Here is a 20,233-nt window from a genome sequence, read left to right on the forward strand (position 1 = left end):
AGAATTTTCTCTTATCAGAGTGACATTGAAAAAATGGATAGTTTTGGTGTCTTTGTGATACCAAAGCATCTTGTCTGTGAGCATAGTTTATGTCTCTGTGTATTGATATGCATGTGGATTTCTAATCTGGTTCTGGTCCACAGAATTCTATCAAGGCACTTGATATATATTACACATTTATTTATTTATACATTGTATGCATTATATATTTATAATATCATTATGCATGTATTTATTTATATAAAATCACTGTGTTCCAAGTGTAGCAGTGGTAGAGTGTGGTCCTAGAAATTCTGTTTGAATTACGCCATCTTCTTGCCAGAATCGCTATGAAGTCATTCTTAATTTTTATTTTCTGAGCTGATTCTTTGAAATACTTAATTTTGCAACCAAAATATTGCTTCAGAGTGTTTTGAAAAGTAATTACTTGGATGCATTATGTGAAGCTTAATAATTTTAAGAAATAACATGCAGAGAATAGCATCTTTAGAGATTTTGGATAATAGTAAAATAAGAAAATATTGTTAAATGCATAAAATGCTTTTCTATAAAGATAAGTAAATACTTAAAGTAGAAGCAGATAATGTGGAATTATAATTTTGATGATGAATATTTCTGAGAGTCATGTATTATACATATGACATATTATTTATGCTTACATCCTTAAATGACATTTTGGATTCTGAAACAAGGAAAATTACTACTTAACACATCTTTGTTTCAAAGTTCCAGTTCAAACAATTCACCCTTTGTCATCAAAATAATAATAATAACCTTACAAATACAACTTGGAGAACTGGTTAAGCCATTTTAAATCTCCCTCTTTTCTTTCCCCGGAAATGACCACTTCTAGAGATAAAGAAAATTTTTGTTTCTGTAAATGTTTCATTTAACTTTTGATTAAGAACACAGTGAGACTACTTTCAATAGAATATATGCTGCTGCTGCTGCTAAGTCGCTTCAGTCGTGTCCGACTCTGTGCGACCCCATAGACCACAGCCCACCAGGCTCCTCTGTCCATGGGATTCTCCAGGCAGCAACACTGGAGTGGGTTGCCATTTCCTCCTCCAATGCATGAGAGTGAAGAGTCAAAAAATATGGAACGCTTCACGAATTTGCGTGCCATCCTTGCACAGGGGCCATGCTAATCTTCTCTGTATTGTTCCAATTTTAGTATATGTGCTGCCGAAGCAAGCACATATACAGCCTCATATATCATGCTTTTAAAAAGTTTTTCAACTACTGTGTCAACAAGTAGTCATAATCAATAAAATTCAGTCTCTATTATCTTTTATTTTATCCCTTTTACTTCTCTTATTCTTTGTTATTTAATTATACCAGTTTCTTGTTGATTAATTTAATTTGGTAATTTATCCTTCTGAGTTTATCTGGCTGTAAACAAAATGGGTGATTGGAATGTATCTTGTTGGTTCTTCTGACATCCCATTTTCAGACTCTGCCCTCTCTCAGATGGTTAATTTGGCCGTCACAATCGTATATGCAAAAGAACTCCTGGGATGTATGTTGATCCATTGTTTTATGCTGCTCAGTGATCACTTGCCTGTCCAACTAGACACTGTGCTTGTTATTTTCATGGAAATTTCTTTCTTGGCTCCTCTTAGGTGTGCTCTGCTTCCTCCTGTCTCCACCCATCCATACTCTTTATGTATCTAGGAGTTTAATAAGTTAAGCTCCAACACACACATTAGCTGCTGAAGGCGTTAGGATACCGAGAGTCACAATCAAAACCATTTCTGTAAACCTGTATTAGGAAGTGCAGATTGCAGGGAACTGAATGGAAGCATCCTACTTTCTGGAGTCATTTGTTTTGACGAGAGCCTGAGTGTAAATTCAGTGCAAAACACAGACAGCTATTATGCAGTTAATTATGCACAAAGTAAACATGTACAACTGCAAACAGCAAAACGCCACCTAATAATGGATAACTCCAGATTTATGGTATGCATGCCCAATCTGTAAAGGCTTCTACTCATGAATCTAAAATGAATGGAACATTACCTAAATGATCCAGAATGAAGGATTTAATACATTGCTCTACCCTTATTGCTACTTATTTCTTGTCAGCAGATTTTTCATTTTGCTTTAATTTATTGTACATAAACACTATGCAAATGTTTGGGTCATATTTAAAAACATATGGCTTGTGCTTATGATTACTGGCTAGGCATTTTATTACAAATTACTTGTTAAGCAAATCACTTTCTTAATTATACAGGTTAACATATAATCATTGTGCCCACATGTACTTGTTACATAAAGCCCCACTAAGTAAACACACTGGGCATAATTTAGGTAATATGTTTATGTATCATCCCCCACAGGTGTCACTGTTGCTTCCTAATTATTTTCATCCATGCAAATGAAATGTCTTTTGTAACAAGCATTTCAAATTTTGTATCTCCTGCTAGTAGAGAGATTGTTCTGAAATTTAATACAGAATAAATTGTATCATTTGATACTTTTTTCTGTCCCTCAGATGAAAATAATTGAAAAGAAACTAAATTTAAATATTTTGTATCCCTTGTTCCAAGAGATTAATATGACAAAAATGCCAGAATTGCAAAGGTTTTAAAGGATATCTAAATGAATATCTCATAGGTAAGAGAAATTAAAGGTGGGGAGTAATAAAATGTAGGAGAATTAAAATTAATTTATAAAACACATGTTGAGAGACTTTTGAGATTGGACAGATCGAGCGGCCAATTTATTAGTTAAAACAGAAACACAAAAACCAATGGTTAATGATACAAAAATGTCAAACTAATCCACTGCTTCAGAGAAGCAAATTTACTGTTTGTTCTGAAACTAATGTATCCTGTGCATGCTTTTAGAGAAAACACTCCTTAATAAAAATCCCAGATGTGTCAAAGTGAGTTCAGCCATTGTAACAAATGACCACTCTGATGGTAGGTTGATGGTGGGGTTTTATGTGTGGTTGGAGAGACAGGGAGGATATGGAAACTCAATACCTTTTACTCAATTTTGCTATGAACCAAAATCTGCCCTAAAAAGTTTAATTAAAGACCCAAACAACATTCTCATAGTTAATTCTTGTGATAGGCTATAGGTAGTTTCTCATTCTGACCTGTGGTGTAAAAGGATAGCATAATTTCAAGCACAGAGTAAAAGCTGCCTCCTGTGGGTCATAAGGAAGGTGATGAGAAGTAGGTCATAGGTAGTTTTGTTACGTGATAATAGAGAATGCCTCATTTAAGCTATTTCTGTAAATTGATATATTTTCCATATCCTAAACTGATATATATTACAAATTCTTTACATGGGTCGTAACACATTAGGTCTCCCACTTATACTAAATTCTTTTTTCCCTGTTTTAGTTTCTATTGCTATTGCTATCCACTTTTCTTTTTAATGTCTGAAAGTGATATATTAGTTGCTTAGTAGTGTCTGACTCTTTGCAGCTTCATGAACTATAGCCTGCCAGACTCCTCTGTCCATAGGGTTTCCCAAGCAAGAATACTGGAGTGGGCAGCCATTCCCTCCTGCAGGAGAGATTCCCAACCCAGGCATTGAACCCAGGTCTCCTACATTGCAGGCAGATTCTATACCACTTGAGCACCAGCCCATATGTTTTATTGTACATAGTTTCTATTGCTGTTGCTATCCACTTTTCTTTTTAGTGGCTAATGCACCATTAATCCCTCTAAGTATATTTTCTTCTCAAACAATGTAATTTTGATCTTTAAAAGTTTCATTTAGTCTTTTCTATTTTTTTAAAATTTTTTACTTGATACTTTTACTTAGCTTTTTATAAATTCTTATTAAGTAATAACAAACTACCTGAAAACAAATTGTTGGTTGGTATTTAGGAAGTAGAAACCTTGGATCATAGCATAACCAAATTATACACAGTATTTTTTAAATAGAACAATCAACTATCGGTAAACATTTCTGTATTATTTATTACATTGTTCTCACAAAAGTGGATCAATTTTATTAGTTTAATTCAATGGAATAAGTACTTACTGAGAGTCAACTCTGAATATACTTCCATTATTTCTCTAATATGGAAGATAAATCTACTTACAAAGAAGACAGTGTGATATTAACCTGTAGAATTTTATTGACCTTTTAAGACTTTTTACAATGATATGACTACTATATCATTTTAGGAACAGAGTTTGCCCTTATTAGCATACTTTGAGGCCATACCTATTATGGGTTAATACAAGGCAGATGGAAACGAAATCACAACTCAGTCATCAAACAGGTTTTCTAAAGCAACAGGATTAATTCAAGAAATTATCAAGAGATTACATTGTTTCCTGAGTTTAGGTGCATCTTTGGGTATCAGTTTTGAGTCTAAATGAATAGTAATTCTCATTCTCAAATGTTTTACTTGACATCATAAATGGCACCTGCTTAGTGTTATGCTGTTTGATTATATGAGTATTTATGATTCATTATTTAATTGATGTAATTCCTACAGATAGTCAAACAGAAATACAATTCTATGTAGCTTTCCCCTAGACCTCAATCCTGGGAAGTCTACAGTCAGATTTTTATTTTCCTTTGACAAATATAATTACCAAATTCTGACGTTTGAGGACTTAATGATAATCATATAGATTCTCTACAGAGTTTCCATTACCAGGCAAGGTTCAAAACTCTTTATTTTTCTCAGTTTCATTTCTACCTTAAATTCTATTTGTCTCCAGTCTCCTCTGCCTCTTGGAATTGCCGAAAACTTCCAAATTTTCTGTGATCAGGCACACCTTCTCACTATGCGGCATTAGCCCTTTATTTTGCATAGAAAAGTGAATGCAACTGACATGATGTTGATGGCAAGTCATGCATTTTGAAAGTGAGATCAGTGGCTATGATTCTGTGTATATTATATACTGGTTGGTATATCAGTGAAGATCTAACTTGATAGATATATTGTTTAATAATTTCCCTTCAAAGATCTGGAGACCTTGATAGTGAGTGACTTTTGGGAACATAAGTCATATAGAACGTATAAGTCATATAAGAACATATAAGTCATATAAGAACATATAAGAACACATATGTCATAAGAACATATAAGTCATATAAGAACTTATAGTCTTTTCTATATTTTTAATGTCTCTTAACATTTACAATATATGGACTACAGCTGTGACTGCTTTAGTGTCCTTTTCTGCTAATTCTAACATCTGTATCAGTTCTTGGTCAGTTTTGATTGATGTATTTTTCTTATTATGGGTCATATTCTCATGCTTCTTTACATGTCTAATAATGTTTATTGAATGCCAAATGACATGATGTCACCTTGCTGTGTAACTTTGTTTTGGGACACAGTTGTGTAACTTAAACATAGTTTTTATTTTTTACATTCTGCTTTTTCTTTTAGAAAAAATAACTTTTTGACTGTGTTGTGCAGCAGGTGGGATCTTAGTCCTCTGGGATGGAACCCACACTCCCTGCATTGGAAGCACGGAGTCTTAACCAGTGGACTGCCAGGCAAGTCCCTCCATTTTGCTTTTTAAAGTTTTCTAAGCAAAACTTTTCTGAGTACTGTACCCCATGCTCCATGAATTATGAAATTGTCCAATCTTACTGAATCAAACAGGTACTATTTCATTTCCTATGTAAATTTCCCTGCAATTCTTTTGGATGGTTCTTTTCCTGGTCTTGAGTAGTTTCCTTAATACTTCTGCTGATCAAACATCTATTGATTTAGTTAAAATATTTGCAGATATCTGGAGTTCTCTGTGTAGCTTCCTTCTGTGCTTTCTCTGGTTTTGCGTAGTTTCCTTAATACTTGTGTGATCAAAAATATACTATTTAGTTAAGATATCTGCAGATATCTGGAGTTTTCAGTGTAGCTTCCTTCTGTGCTTTGCCCTTCCTTCGTCTCCATGGATACTCAGCTCTATCTTTTTCATCAGGGAGTGTGACTGAATTCCAGCTCCTTGCACTGTCTTGGGCATTTTCTCAAGGCAATAAACTGTGAAAATAATTAAATTGGGTTTATCTTGTTTTCTTTTCTCTCAGGGATCATTGTCCTTTGTTGTGTCATATCTGGTGCTTTGAATAAAGTTGTTTAATGTGGGTTATTTTATTTTTTGATAGATTTGTGTGTATATGTGTGTGTATATATGTGTGTGCTGCTGCTGCTGCTGCTGCTGCTAAGTCGCTTCAGTCGTGTCCAACTCTGTGCGACCCCACAGACGGAAGCCCACCAGGCTCCCCTGTCCCAGGGATTCTCCAGGCATAAACACTGGAGTGGGTTGCCATTTCCCTCTCCGATGCATGAAAATGAAAAGTGAAAGGGAAGTCGCTCAGTCGTGTCCGACTCTTAGCGACCCCATGGACTACAGCCTACCAGGCTCCTCCATCCATGGGACTCTCCAGGCAAGAATACTGGAGTGGGGTGCCATTGCCTTCTCCAATATATGTGTGTAGTGGTAGAGAAAAAAAAAAAAAGAAAGAAATTAAATCCAGTCTCTGTTTCTCTATCATGTCAGAGCAGAGGTCAGTATATATAGTTTTATATATGTGATAGGTTCTCACAGTGGTTTTACTGGTCTACAGAAATGTGTAATTTTCTTTTTTCCGTAGATACTGGCAGATTTTGTTTTAAAATGTAACAAATTATAGTTCTGCCAACACTATATAATAAAGTACCTTTCCCTATATAAACTCAAAAGTCAGTTCTTTTTAAATGTTTCCAATCGGGTTAAAAAGTTATCAATCATTTTTAATTTAATAATTTGTATTTCCTGTTATTGAATTTAAGCATGATTTTAATGCTTGTTGGTCATTGGAATCTTCTCTGCTGTGAATTGCTGAGTTGTATATTTTGCTCATTGTTTTGCTCTTGTGTGGGTAGCCATTTTCTTATCAATTTGTAAAAAGCACATTCTGTCTTTTAATAATTCTGTGTGTAACTTGTGTTGTAAATATTTCTAATGTATTGTTTGTTTTCTAATATTTCTTTATTGGTTTTGTCTTATATCTAATTTTTAGTTAATTTTTAAGTTTTAATTATTTGGTTGAAAATAGCATTTTTGTTTGTTTGTTCTAATAACAGCAAGGTTTTATAGTATCTGGTTAAGAAAGAGAACATTTTCCCTGCATTGCACAGGTAGCATTCTAGTATTCCTTACAAAGTAGAGGGTTATGTAGGCAGTAAACAAGGAAACTGAAACCAGAGCATCTATGTCCTTTCCATTTTGCTATAGATCTGTTACTTGCATAATCATAAGCTAGTAGGAGACACAAGTGATGCAGGTTTGATCCCTGGGTAGGGAAGATCCCTGGAGTAGGAAATGGAAACCTGCTCCAACATTCTTACCTGGAAAATTCCATGGACAGAGGAGCCTGTTAGGTTACATCCATGGAGAAGCAAAAGTCAGACATGACTGAGCAACTGAATACATGCACTCACACACACACACACACACACATAATTAAAATAGACTATCACTTTTTGAGGGAGGAAGGAATAGAGAGAAGGGAGAGATAAACAGAAAATAGAGGCCTTTAAACCATGATTTTTTTTTGTTCAAAACGTAAGTGGTTGTTATATCTAGATTATTTTGAGAACAAGTGATGCCGTTAACTGTCATCAGCAGACCCGTCAAATGAGATTCAACACATTTCATAAAGTTTTATCAATCAAAGTTTCTAAGCCAGCTGGTAATACTTCTACTTGAGAATGAAAAATGTGTATTTCAGTATATACCAAAAAAAAAATGTAAGCGTATATAGTATTAATGCCATGAACTCATTTAACAGCATCCTCTTGAACAACTCATTGGAAAATACTCTGATCCTGGGAGGGATTGGGGGCAGGAAGAGAAGGGGATGACAGAGGATGAGATGGCTGGATGGCATCACTGACTCAATGGACGTGAGTTTGAGTGAACTCTGGGAGTTGGTGATGGACAGGGAGGCCTGGCATGCTGCAATTCATGGGGTCACAAAGAGTCAGACATGACTGAGGAACTGAACTGAACTGAACATTTCATGGTGATACAAGGTGGTACCAGACTAATGTGAAACAAGTTTTCATCTCAAGGAGAGTATGCATTTCAGAGATGAATCCTATAATCATAGCTCTCTTGCATCTCTAATTGAATAATCATACATTAGTCCATGATAAGAAAACCTCATCTTTTATTTTAGCTTTAATTCCATAGAAGTTTGAAACTTTAAAATTGTTCATTTTTCTTTATTGTACTTTTGAAGCTGTCCAAATTTCATTGAGTGGTATTCTTTCCTTTCCATCATAAAGGATCTGTTGAAGAAAGTGGACATTCAATTAATGACTCACCTGACACCATAGCTTCCTCTCCAGAGTGATATCTTAGCTTTGAGATACACTGAAGCTTGACTCTCGTGACATTTCACTATCAAACATTCAGGTAAATTGCTTAAGGACATTAATTTCCCTGCCAATCTCTCAACGCAGTGCTTCAGAAATGTCCAGTAATACAGCAAATGTTATAAAATGACCTGAACTCATTGTCATAATATATAAATGTGGTTATTCAGTCTGGTATACTGTCTTAACTTCTTATATAGTAGTGACATTTATATGCGATGTCTTTTTGTAAAGTGTTCAATTTATGCCATATTAAAGAAGAGAAAAAATAGATATAGGGGCAGTTAGAAGCTACAGAAGCAAGTAGATTTTTCAGCTTTCACCATGTAAAATATTTTTCTAGGATGTATATTATAATGTTTAGTATAGTGTTTTAAAAAATAGAATTATTTACAAATATGGCTCCATAAATCCCGTGTATTGTCTATCCTTATTATTCTAACTTTACTAATAGTCATAACAATTTTGTGTGTTTATTCTAATTTCTTCAAATATATTGTTACTCAAAACTTACCCTGTAATTTTTATGGCTTTGTATCCTCAATGACTTGTGTGCAACTGAATATGTAGTAGAGAGTCAAAAACACATTGACTTTTTTTTTTTTAACGATTTAGAAGTATATATTGGATAGCCTACATGTGACATAAATACTAGATAAATAAATTAATACATACCCCCAAAGAACATATATTCAATAAGGAGAAGACAGAAACATACAGCACAACCATACACATACATATTTACACAAAAACAAAGCAGAAATTAGAAGAAACCATCCAGAAAGAGCTAAAACACACACACACACACATACCAAAATTGTTATGAGAATTTAGAAGAGGGTTTGGAAACTAGCAAAATTCATTAAAAAGATACTGCCACAAAGTAGAGACATAATAAAATGTAAAATATTGAAAGGTGTAATTATTCCTATGAAGTAAGACCAGAAAACACATATACAAAAATTCTTAATAGTATGGCCAAATTTTAAGATGGTAAATATAAACATGCAGAGCTCAGGAGATAAATAGAAGAAAAAGACACAATCATTTGAGGAATGAAGACTAAATTACAAGGGGCACAAAGGAGAATAGATTCCATAAAATCAGTAACAAAAATAAATGATAGAATTGAAAGAAATTAATAAAGGTGTTATTTAAAGAAGTTGAGACAAAAAGTAGATATAGAAGATAGTCAAGTGGGATTCAGTGTATGTACAATTTGATCTTATGTGCCAAAAATAGAAAAATAATAGATGTTGTAGGAATTCAGGATGTAAATGCTTATATATTTCAGAGGCTTTTTCCACACCACACCTGCATCATTATTTTTTTTTTCCTCTTGAAGTTTGTTCATTAACAGATTTTAATTAAATTTTGCACTTTCTGTTTTTTTTTTTCCCATCATTGAATCAGCCAGATTGAATAAAAGTGGATAGACATTGCAGTTTTTTTATATTAAATAATATGGGCTCATTATTTTGTGACCAGACTGTCAGGTACAGAATTTATTAATGCCTCTCTGTAACTTAAATTGCTTTGCATGTTATCTATCCAGCAAAATCTTCCATAACTTCCCAAGTTTAGGGTAAGTCCTGAATGATAACTAGAATATATCTAAAACTCTTTGAATATGCCTTTTTCATTCCCTGTCGCCCATCCCCACAATGTCCTTTCGGCCTGCAATACCTTCCACCATTGCTCACATGCAAAGTTTATGCTGAAGCCAATAGCTCTAAATGTTTTTCCTTCATAGGAAAGGTATATTGGATTATTCTTCTTTCTGCTCCTCTCATGCTTTTTGTATTCATCCATCAGAGCAATTATGTTGAGTTATAATTGTTTTCTTATATGTTTCTTTACCACAGGATTTTAAACTCTTCAACAATGTGAATGTTCATGATGTAAATGTCATAATCTTTATAAAGTCTCTATAATATTTATAAACTCATTATTTTAGACAGTTCTTGCAACCTACTGCTCAGTAAATGGTCAGTGATTTTTATTTATTTAACTTACTTTCAATAAAACTAAACTCTTTTAGCATTTTCTCAACAAGGAAGTCCCAGTAAAGTTGTGTGTTCTCAATTTTTAAAAATTTTCAAGCCCTTGGGACCTGTTGCATTGTACTCTAGTCCTCTGAGAATCTTTATCTCAGTGTCCTTTCTGTTACAATGGGTGTATGAGTTAGATGCCTTATCTTTACTTTTGTTTTTTTTAAATGTCCTGTCTCTTTTTCTGGACAGCCTGAGCAAGCTACCTCATCTCTCTGTGCTTTACTTTGGGCATCTGTAAAACAGGGATAATAGTAACATCCACATGTAGAGTTGTTTTGAAGATTAAGCAAAGTTATATATGTAAAGTATTTAAAACAATATATAAAATATATATCCTTAAAATGGTTCCCATCCCTGTAATTGCTGTTTCCAACTGTTTCTACTACCTTTACTCATTTTTGACCTGGTACAGCGCATAAGTGGAAAAAAGACTTTGCACTACCTCTTGGGAAAACCAGCCTATCTTTATGTGCAATTACTCTAAGTGATGGCTTCTCAGGTGCTATGAATTTTTCAGTCTGCCTACAATAGTCATGGGTTGTTTAAAGCCTTACTGCCAATGATTAGGGCCATTCTCCAGAAACAATATTGACTATGATTCTTCCAGAAGCAATGGGGAATGACAGTTAACAACTAATTGTATTTAATAAGAGCTCCATTTTAAGAGGGAAAATAAATCAGGAATCATTAAATTATCATTACTAATACTATTGCTTGGTGGTCCACACCTGTGCTATGGGCATGTCTGTGATCTAGGAACCAAAAGCTGTATGTTAAATTACTGTTACCATTATAAATCCTCCTGAGGAAATAAACAGTTCTGATTCTGCTGAGAAATTTGCATTTACAGTTAGGTAGTTAAAGTTGAGATGAAGAGAGGTAATATGGCTCATCTACAAAATGTGGAAGAACATGTATGTCACAGTTAAACACAACTTATAAATGCCTCAATGCAAACAGATCTTACTGATGACATGACTTCATTATTTCAGCTTCTTTGGCTTTTTATACCAGATCTTTTCCTTAAAACTGTATGGCAGTTTGGGTGTACTTGTGACATGTAGAATGAGAAAATTAGGACAATTTTTTTTTCAATTTGGCCGTTTATTGGAAATGCAAAAAGAGTCACATTTAATCAATAATTATTGAATTTTTTTCCCTCAAACTTTTATTAGGATGAAAAATCTCATGTATTAACATTATATCAGTTGATTCAGTGGGATGCATCTTTTGATACAGAGAATATATCTGTACTTACCAATAAATTGACTAGGCAATTGAATAGTCAATTATGGTAATGAATGCTATCAAAAGAAGTTAGGAAAAACTATATTGACACAGTATTTATATGAAGATAAATATTTTGTGAAAAATAATGCACAATGATTTCTTAATCTACATTATGTATTTCTTGATCATTTCCAATGTAATAGCATTTAAAACACTACAAGTTTTGTCAACAACACAGATAACAAAATCTTTGTGCTCACAGACCTTACATTGCAGTGCCAACATGCTTGTGTTAGAAATGTATGTTATCACTTAACATTAAAATTATTTATGAAAGACTATCGTCGATTGACTTCCCTGGTGGCTCAGATGGTAAAGCATCTGCCTATAATGCAGGAGACCTGAGTTCCATCCCTGGGTCAGGAAGATCCCCTGGAGAAGGAAATGGCAACCCACTCCAGTACTCTTGCCTGGAAAATCCCATGGATGGAGAATCCTGGTGGGCTACAGTCCATGGGGTCGCAAAGAGTTGGACACGACTGAGCCACTTTACTTACTATTGTCAATTACCTTTTCAGATGAAATATTTTAGCAGGTAAACAAAGTCAGGGTTTGCTTTATATCTACTTCTACAGATATTTAATTAAACAATTTTCCACCAAACTAAACCGTTTTACCAATTAAATTCCTAGAGTGGGAACTTTCAGCATAAAGAGGCTTCACATTATGAGCCTTTGCCTTGGCTTTTTGCCTTTTTCCACAGTTTCTCTCTAAAAATTTTAATAGACTAATCTCTCATTTCAGTGAAGTTTTTGTTGAAATTCCCTCTGAGGGAATGACCGTCACCCTTTCTAATAGAGTATCTGCATACTGTCTCTCTTTACCCACTGTACTTTTTGTGTGTGTGCTTATTACTAACTGATCTATTACCTGTGCTTTTTGCTTATTGTGTCCTTTACCATGCAGAATGAATGCTTCATGATAATGGTGAATTTTTTTCAATCATGGCCATACCCCTGTCTCTGTATTAGTGATAGGAATATGGTAAACTTTCAGTAGATATTTAACAGTGTGGTAAATCATGATGTATATAAATGAAATTTCAAACTAATTCTGTATAAAAGGAATTCATATCAAACAGTTACCTGAAATGAGAAGGAGTTTATTTTATTCTTTCTGGCATAACAATGATCTTTACTATAAAAGAAGGTTGGGTGGCTTTTTGGCTGTAACTTAAACTATAAATACTGTTTCTAATCATTTCAGTTTGGCTTCTTTTTTAACCTTTTAAACATCACACACAAGTAACTTCAATTAAACAGTCTACTTTTAAGACAGATTTTAAAAAAAATACTGGTTTTCTTTCACTGTGCAGTTTTACACAGAATTCAGTCAGTTTGAGAATCTTATGTGTCTTTTGCAAAAGAGTTTTTACTCTATTATAAAACTAATTATTAGAAAAAATTTAAATGCAATTTTTCTAGAGAACTGAATATACTCATTTTTTTAAATTTCAGATTTTCCTTAAGTAATTATTCTAAAAGAATTTTCATTTTACCAGGGGAATTATATAAGCAATATAGTTTGATCAAAATGCTACCTGAGCAATTTATGTTTTTCATAATGTGGCTCTACTTCAGCATGGTCATGCAAATGGAAGCAATAGGAAATATTTGATAGAAACTGAAAGAAAAAGACCGGGAAAGTTTCATGAGGAGTCTGAACTCTGGTCTTTATTGGTATTGTTTTGAGGCCTGTGCATTGCACATAATGGTTACTCAGTGAATTTTTATTTGATGAATAAAACATATTTCCTAAATGGTGCATTATATAAAATCATTTTAGGTTTAGTTAGGCAGCAGTCTTAAAATACAAATTTCTAGAAAAAGATTGTTTACTTTCTAGTGTTAATTTTTCAGTGATCTTAAAATCAGATAATTGAGTCTGTATAAGAGACATTATGTCATTGGCTAAGACCAAATGAAAAAGTGAAGTCACTCAGTTGTGTTTGACTCTTTGTGACCCAATGGACTATACCCTGCCAGAGTCCTCCATCCATGGGATTTTCCAGGCAAGAATACTGGAGTGGGTTGCCATTTCCTTCTCTGGGGGATCTTCCAGACCCAGGGATCAAACCCAAGTCTCCCACATTGCAGGCAGACTCTTTACTGTCTAAGCCACCAGGGAATCCCCAAAAGAATGATCTGCCCTTCCTGAGGTTCGAACTCAGCACCTTCAGATTATGAGACTGACGTGCTGCCTACTGCACTAAGAGGGCAGACCAAATAGCTGAACCCTATTATTCTGTAGCTGAGAAACCACATTTAGAGGGAAAATAGTTCAGCAGAAACAAAACCAAAATACTGCATTTAAGCACTGTTAGGTATTTTACAGCCTTCTTAATCAACAGATATTATTAATTTATATTTCACAAGAAAGTACTGTTATCTGAATACTGAGATAATTTAAAGTGTCTCACCAAAAACCTTAAATTTATGTTTCAACATATTTTGAAAAGGTATACATTTAAGCAACAAAAATTAATTACTATAAAGAGAACCATCTGAATCACATTGATTCTACTGATATCTACTCTTGATAGCACTCTTAAAATGTAGTTTGCCAAGATAATTAGCGGTCTCTTTGTTTTTCTTTCCCAACCATCTCTTTCTGTTTTTATTTTTAACTTAGGTTTTTGAATTTCTAAACATAGACCTATTGACAATATAAGAATTTCATGTTTATTGTCAAATAGTATGACACTTTCCTTTATGTCATTTCCAGTAATAGAGAATTTCCCCTCATATTTAATCCTTAAAATTTATCCAACAACTAAGTGAAACACTGATGCAGTGGACATGACATGTCAGTCCCATATGACATACCTGTCACATTAGCACAAGCATTGGCTAATAGAAGGCAGGGAGTGGTTTATAGGAAGAATTGTTCCCAGGTTTTTAATTGCTTTGTGTTGTCAAATTACTACTGCTAGGGAAAAAAAAAAAAATAACAGGGAGTGCTCAATTAACTAAAATGCTATGAAGAGAGAAAATAGAGGAATATAGTGGTGATGGAGGGAGGGAAATCAAGTTTTAATTGGTTTTCAGAGAAAGAATTTTTTTTAAGAAAACTGTCAAATCAAAAAAAAATTGCCACAGTGACAGATTTTATTATAGTACATAACTGTGCCAATCACATGTGATGGAGAATAATATTATGTATCTGCTAAAATCTGATGGGTAGCAGTTTATATCCTTGGAAACTTTAGTAAAACAGAAATGTATTTTCCTAGAGACCATGCTGAAAATGATTATTTTATTTCAAATCTTATGTTTGTAAACAAACATTGTTTCTGTTCAAAGAATGTGTTTGGAATATTCTAAATGAGTCATAAAATAAATATTTTTATTGTCATTTTTAATTACTCAAGGGTTGGAAGATATTCCTTTGGATTTTAGGCAAATGGTGAACAATAATTATCTATGAGAGATGCCTATTTCTAAAGAGTCATTAAAACTTATAACTTAGAGAATAATTGTTGAGGTAGAGGAATGTGTTGGAAATAATAGTATATTGGAATAGATTAATGTCCTAATTCATCGTCCATGTGGCTAAGGAGTAATAACTTATATGAGCATTAAAAAGAGAGTTGGACTAGATAAATTGCTAACATCCTATATGTCTTTAAAATATCATTATTCTCTAAAATATTTTTACATAATTAGAGACCAAATCAAGGTATATTCAAGATCTTTCTCCATACCATAGTCTCTCTAACCTTAACAATTTTTAATATTATAATTAAACTTTCCCTATTTGTTTAATTGTAAGCATGTATTTCTATATTTTAGTACACCTCTATTAAATAGTAACTACATACACACACAAATATAAAATTCCATGATTCTCAAAAGATTACACCATAAACTGAAGCACCTGTATAAATTTGTTTCCTCAAATTAACCTATTCCTCTAATATTGAATTATTCCTTTACTGAGTTTGCATAAGTTGTATTATAAAGTTACAGTTGAGCTGCTAAAAATTATTATTCTATTTATTGGTAGATTAAAAGTTGTTATGCCTCTGCTTCTAATTAGAATGGCAAGAAACTATTTGCTTCTTTTTGTGATTATTAAAGCATAATTTCCATAATCTGCAGATTTGTGTTTTAATCTCACTCTTTTTCTCTCACTTCTGCTCTCCCTACCCCTCTCTCTTTTTTTTCTTTCCTTGTCCTTTCTTTTCTTCCACTCTCCCTCTTTCATTTGTACTCACTGTCCTTCCCCTCTCTGTCTCTCTCATTTTCTATTTTTGTTCTTGATTCTTCTCTTCTTCTTCACACGTTCATTGAGTAGGTAATGTACTTAGACACGTGAAGAGATATATATAAGTGAATCACTTTGCTGTACACCTGAAGCTATCACAAGATTTTTAATTAACTATGCTGCTGCTGCTGCTGCTAAGTCGCTTCAGGCTCTCCCGTCCCTGGGATTCTCCAGGCAAGAACACTGGAGTGGGTTGCCATTTCCTTCTCCAATGCATGAAAGTGAAAAGTGAAAGTGAAGTCGCTCAGTTGTGTCCGACTCCCAGCAACCCCACGGACTGCAGCCCACCAGGCTCCTCTGTCCATGGGATTTTCCAGGCAAGAGTACTGGAGTGGGGTGCCATCGCCTTCTCTGTAATCAACTATACTCCCATATAAATTAAAAATTTGAAAAGAATCTGTGAAGAGAAAATAGTCATGGCTTCAGGAGACCTAATGTTTAAGAAGCCCTGTAAGGCAGATGGCAGGTACTAGGGGAGTGTTCCATGTACTGGTTAAAAATACTGATGAGTTCAGAACTGTTGTTTCCTTTTATATGTATGTGTGTGTGTGTACTAAGTTGCTTAAGTCATGTCCAACCCTTTGCAACCCTATGGACAATAGTCCATCAGGCTCCTCTGTCCATGAGATTCTCCAGCAAGAATACTGGAGTGTGTTGCCATGCTCTCCTCCAGGGGATCTTCCCGACCCAGGGATCAAACCCTTGTCTATTACATCTCCTGTATTGGCAGGCAGGTTCCTTACCACAAATGCCACAAGGGAAGCCTCTTTCTGTTTTATTAGGATTTTTTTTATTCCTATTTTTTATATATAGGAATAAAAACAATCCTAATAAAACTTCATAGAGTTTCTTAAGGATAAGATGATATAATGCATAAAAGGAACTTAGAATATTGCCTGATTTACATGAATGCTTAGTAAATACTATTATTTACAATAATACAATATATGTATCATTTCAATACAATGTATCATTGTTGGTGTTAGTGGTAGTACCAATCATAGAAGTAATAAAGCATGATTTAATTCAGCAATCTCCTTGTTCTGGACATATAGTTTCTTTCTGAATATTATACTATAATAAGCAATTTTGTGATGAAATCCTTGAAGCTAACTCTTCTGCCCATAATTTATTGCATTCTTATTATAATCATAGTTTATATAATCATATAGGGAATTCAGAATTTCTCATTCAATAGTTATACACTTTGAAAGTTTTTAATATTGGTTTCACTAACTTGATGACCCAAAACTTCTTATATTCCCATTAAAAAATGTGAAAACTTTGAACACATATTGGTAATTTAGTTTCCATTTCACTTGTGACAATTTGTACTCAAATATGCAGCCCATTCCAGTGTTCTTGCCTGGAGAATCACAGGGATGGGGGAGCCTGGTGGGCTGCCGTCTATGGGGTCGCACAGAGTCGGTCACGACTGAAGCGACTTAGCAGCAGCGGCATGCCCTGTGTGAGGGTATGCATCGTTGCACTCACCTCACAGAACAGCTTCTTGATATAAGCTCTGAAATTTAGTTAATGAAAGGGCACGTTGTTGATGTTTCATTTTGGATGTTTTTAATTACTTATGAGATTAAATATTTATCTGGTTTATTGACATTTTTCTGTCTACTTTTATAGATCAGTATTTCTTGTCTATTCATCTCCCCTGTTCTTCTGCATTATTATGGACTTATTTATTCATGTATTTAAATAGTTTTTTCAGGACATCTCTAGAAAACTGGGGTGTTGAGAAAGAGTAGTTTCCCTGTGTGCTCAGTCTTACTGATTATTACCCTGGATAACTTACATATTTGTCATTTGTTTTAATGGTTGGATCTCACACTTAATATTAGTGATTAGACATGCTCCAGACATGTGTTTGACTTAGATGCAATAGTTTTTAAATATTAAGATGCATGTTAACTATACAATACAGATACTTTGCTATTTTCAATAAAATAAGTTTTCTTTTAAATATGTGACAGTTACAATTTATTTTTGAGTCACTTTTCTGCATTGCTAAATTGTATTTTTAGCTTTTTGACTAATTGCTGAGGCAGATAAACATAATCTGTTTTTCTAACATTAAATCTTTTCATTTATAAAATAAAATATGTAGTAAAGGAGGCTTCTTCCCTTGTGGCCCAAATGGTAGAGTCTGCATACAATGCAGAAGACCTGGGTTCGATTCCTGAGTTGGAAAGATCCCCTGGAGGTGGGCATGGCAACCCTCTCCAGTATTCTTGCCTGGAAAATCCCATGGACAGAGAAGCCTGGTGGGCTACAGTCCCTGGCATCACATAGAATCAGACATGACTGACTGACTAACACACACCTCTAATAATAGTATATTACTAGTTACCTTTTTGCTAGAGTTGACATCTCTAGAAAACTTTCAAAGTGTATAGCTATTGAATGAGAAATTCTGGCAGTTATTCAAAGTTTTTTACATTTTAAAAACACATTTATTCTTTTTTTGCATCATATATTTTCATTTCTTCCAAATTTAGTAGTTTGCTCCATCAGTATATTTATTATATTGATTTATTATTACATTAATATTGCTATATTAATCATAGAATCACAGTAGTACTCATACTATTGCTTACTTTTATACTATTGTGATTGTTATTATTGTTTAGTTGCTAAATCATTTCTGAGACTTTACGACCCCACAGCCTATAGCCTGCCAGGCTCCATAGGATTTCCCAGGCATGAATATTGGAATGGATTGCCAATTGTTATTATATTATTATACAACTGATGACTGTTTTTCTTTAAAACAACTCACTGTACAAATAAAAATACATATCTTAAAAAAAGGAATTTTGTTACATTATCATAACTAATAATTACCTGGCATCACCATCTCTCATAGAATATTAACAGTAAAAATAAATGCAATGGAAACAAAACAGTGCTACAAATTTATAACAATAAAATATCAACAATGAATCACTTTTACATAAAATACATACTAAAATATTTTTATTTGGTAGAAGAATAGAACTATGTATTTTAAAAAATTGGATTCAGGGTTGAATAGTTGAAAAATAAGCCATGGTTCAGCATCATTGTCGATTCTAATTTGACTTTGTGACTATGTTAAGAATCACTGAAAAGTCTTAGTTGAAAAGAATAAAATATATTTAAAAATTTCATCAAAGGACGTAAGTTGATTTTTGTTATAAAACTCATACATACCTGAAAGAAAAAAAGGAGCGTATAAAGTGTAAGTATCTAAAGAAATCTCCAGAATCTGTTGTTCAGAATTTGGCAATATATTGGATAATACCTGTAAGAGTGAGGTTTATCTTTCTGTTGCTTTACCCTATTATTTTTAGCATTTGTTTTGTGAAATAACATGTTAAAGGCCTTTTAGAAAGACTGTCAATTATTTTTTATGATATTAATAGTTTAAAGTGTTTTCTTCCAGATCAACACATAGTCACTATTTGAACATAAAGAAATTCAATATTTGTTAGTGTTTGAAAAAGTTAATGAGGTCACTAGAATACTGCCTAGAGCCCTGGGCGCACACTCAGATTATATCATGCATTCAAAGTTTATTATATTCCAACTCTGTACTAACTGCTTTGTATTGATTATTTTTCTGTTTTTCTGGTTGATAGGTATTGGGATTTTACACATCTTTTTACAGTGGAGAAAATAGGGTCTTAGAGACATTGAGAGAGACCACTGCATGGCACTAATGGGTGGGATGGGAGGTAGAGCAGAACCTAGGCCTGTATAGTCTGGATCCATGCTGGCAAATGTACACCTCCATTGCTTCAGTGGCAGTGTGAGTGGAACATGAACTGTAGAGACGCCTCTGTCTTCTGGGAAAACTGAGCTCCTTGGACTGGATGGCAGGCTGCCCAGATGCTTATGACTGCTTGTCTCAGAGGAGCCCTAGGGCTGGCTGTCACTCTTTGGAAAGCATTCATATAAGTGGGTGTTATTTTAGTACATCAATATTTTTTATTATGAATTGAAATATTTATCAGTCAATCCAGAAAACACTTTGGCCTTGTGATACTTTAAAAAAAAAAAAGCTTTCTTATTTTCTCTGACATTATGTTTGTTCTTAGCTAAAGGGTCAAGATTATATCAAGACTGACATTAATATTGCTGACCTTGGTGCAACATTCTATTTGTGTGGTAAAGAAAATGAATTATAAATACTCTTAAGCCATAATTATATTAGAGACTGTAATAGATTAGTAACTTAAAGGGTATGAAACTAGACACACAGTATGAATTTATTTGA

At 33.7% G+C, this 20,233-nt stretch overlaps 2 non-coding genes across 2 annotated transcripts; both read right to left on the reverse strand.

The window, feature by feature from the left end:
• Positions 1 to 1,091: 1,091 nt before the first annotated feature.
• LOC138989274 (U6 spliceosomal RNA) lies at positions 1,092 to 1,198 on the reverse strand. The gene has a single exon (XR_011465513.1). It is a non-coding gene; the product is annotated as a U6 spliceosomal RNA (small nuclear RNA).
• Positions 1,199 to 13,842: 12,644 nt separating this feature from the next.
• TRNAM-CAU (transfer RNA methionine (anticodon CAU)) lies at positions 13,843 to 13,915 on the reverse strand. The gene has a single exon. It is a non-coding gene; the product is annotated as a tRNA-Met (tRNA).
• Between the last annotated feature and the right edge of the window lie 6,318 nt (positions 13,916 to 20,233).

Source organism: Bos mutus, chromosome 9, assembly GCF_027580195.1.
Source record: "Bos mutus isolate GX-2022 chromosome 9, NWIPB_WYAK_1.1, whole genome shotgun sequence".
Taxonomy (NCBI): Eukaryota; Metazoa; Chordata; class Mammalia; order Artiodactyla; family Bovidae; genus Bos; species Bos mutus.